Source organism: Triticum aestivum, unplaced genomic scaffold (assembly GCF_018294505.1).
Source record: "Triticum aestivum cultivar Chinese Spring unplaced genomic scaffold, IWGSC CS RefSeq v2.1 scaffold204116, whole genome shotgun sequence".
Lineage (NCBI taxonomy): Eukaryota > Viridiplantae > Streptophyta > Magnoliopsida > Poales > Poaceae > Triticum > Triticum aestivum.
The window spans coordinates 1-2,448 of NW_025246188.1; the positions used below are offsets into that span (position 1 = coordinate 1).

The following is a 2,448-nucleotide window of genomic DNA, read 5'->3' on the forward strand; positions in this document are numbered from 1 at the left end:
CGCGACCGTGGTCCCTGGGCTCAAAACGAACCCGCCTCCCGACCGCTTGTCCACCGTGCACCCGCGCTCGTCAACCAGGTATATCGTCGAGGTGTGCAGGTGCACCACCACCACGCCACGGTAAAATTTGGGCCTCGCCACCGATTTGAGATCGGCGGCGAACCGCACCGACCACCGCGCCGCAGCGGCATCTCGCAGCGTGTCGAAGCGTGTCGAAGCATCCGGTCAGTTGTATGTGGGTTGGTTGAATTTTTTTGTGCAGTGGTGGATTTGGTCCTCCCCTTGGTGGACTTGGGGGCATGCGCGGTGGAAGTCATCAACTGTGCACAAAGCAGCTGCGGGTGGACGGCGCTGAGCAATCAAGATGGAAGGCCTCGCGAGTTCTTCTTCCAGGAAGTGGATGAGAGGTAAAGGAATTTTCAGATCCATACCTATGTACTGATTTCATCCGTTCAATGGAGTATTTGCCATGGATTTTGATCTGGATTTGGGATGCGTACCATTCAGGTTATGGGCCAACGAGAGGTTTGTTTCAGCTCTCAACAGCAAAAAAATATTACTCTCTCCATTCACTTATACAAGGCCACAAACTCAGATTACAGGTACCAACGTAAAATTTAATAACTAATTTGCAAGCAAACTTTTTTTCTCGTTAACCGGGATCATGAATACACCCGCATGCATGCAAGGAAGGAATGAGAAGGAAGTAGCACATTGTCATTATGATTACATGCATGCAAGTCTCTTCCTAATAATAAAGCACGGATTGACTCCGTCGGTTCACCGTCACAATATGCTTCTTCCGCAAGTTTACGCTTTCACTTTCAATTTAAAACATGTACGCGAGGTGGTACTAAAAAACTGTTCATTGGTCACGTACATCAATTCGTATAAGTCGCTGTTTCGTCCCTCCGGCTCACTCGACTGGGCCGTGTTGATCGTTCCTGTCAACCGCGTGATGGGGCCTGGTCAAAAGGAAAAAAAGATGCAAAAATACTTCACGTGAGTTTCAAACCCACGACCAAGGCCCCGGGGATGTGGCCGCAGATGCTGATCATCTCCCGCGGGGGCACACGGAAGCTGCTGAACCTGGAGGAGGTGGCTGCGGCGGCAACGGAGCTCGGGTTCAACGTGACGGTGGCGGAGGCGGGGGCGGACGTGGCAGCGTTCGCGGCGCTGGTGAACGCGGCAGACGTGCTGCTGGCGGTGCACGGGGCCGGGCTGACGAACCAGATCTTCCTGCCGACGCAGGCAGTGGTGCTGCAGATCGTGCCGTGGGGGGACATGGACTGGATGGCCACCAACTTCTACGGGCAGCCGGCGCGGGACATGCAGCTCCGGTACGTGGAGTACTATGTTGACGAGGAGGAGACGAGCCTCAATGACAAGTACCCGAGGGAGCACCTGGTGTTCAGCGACCCCAAGGCGCTGCACAAGCAGGGGTGGCAGGCGCTCGCCAAGACCATCATGAAGCAGGACGTGAAGGTGAACCTCACCAGCTCCCCTTCCTGCTTCAGGCCATCGACAAGCTGCAGGAGTAGCGGCGGCGGCGCCATCGTCTCCGTTGTCATCCCCGGCTCATACGTACACATGAAAAACTCATACGTACAAACCTAGCCGACCATCGTGGACACCGGTTAATCCTATTTGGTGATTGTAGGAAAGTGACGATCTTTCAAGCCAACAACCAGGGGCATGAGTTCACGTCTTCAGGTATGTATATGCACATGATCGTCTAAAGTGGATGTTTATACATCTCCTGCCCAGTTTGATATTTGGTCTCTCATACTAGGAGTCGTTAGTAAGCTTCAACTAATGAGATGGAACTGTATTGCTTTTTTAAGCAGTTAACCACACGAAGAAACTGTTTTGTGACTACGGCATTGAATAGAAACGAATGAAGTGTCGATACTGGGAAAATGGATAATCAGCTGTCTCTAACAGGTGCTAGCATATATTGTTTGCATCTCAAGATGATCTGGTACACATATTTCTTTCTCTACGGTACGATGATCTTAATAGATCAGTAACCTGTATGAGAAACAATATGTTTGTTATTTTGATTATCATGATGATCGTCACTTTGTCAGGTACCAATGTATCTTTTGGACGTTGTATGTTTGTTATTTTGTCAGTATTATATATATTCTTGAACTTTATTATTCCTGACTACGATACATATAAATTCACTCGGTACAAAAATAGTAGTCTTGAAAATTTTGAGCACGCTGTTGCCTGGGTTGATGATAGCTGAACAACTTTGTTGCCACTGCTTGCAACCGTGCCATTGACCTCCCTCGGGGTCGCCGTTCTCAACTGTAATCTCTGCTTGCCCAAGTTAAGCTCCTCCTTAGCAACGGCCCATCTCGATGGTGGCCTTCCATAAAAGCACTAAACCCTACCACAAAGCCGGCTCTGTATCCCATTATTTTTTGGTTTTCTCCCATT

The 2,448-nt window shown here is 49.8% G+C and overlaps 1 pseudogene; it reads left to right on the forward strand.

The window, feature by feature from the left end:
• The first annotated feature begins 262 nt into the window (after positions 1 to 262).
• LOC123177110 (beta-1,2-xylosyltransferease XAX1-like) lies at positions 263 to 1,541 on the forward strand (annotated as a pseudogene).
• The last annotated feature ends 907 nt before the right edge of the window (positions 1,542 to 2,448 follow it).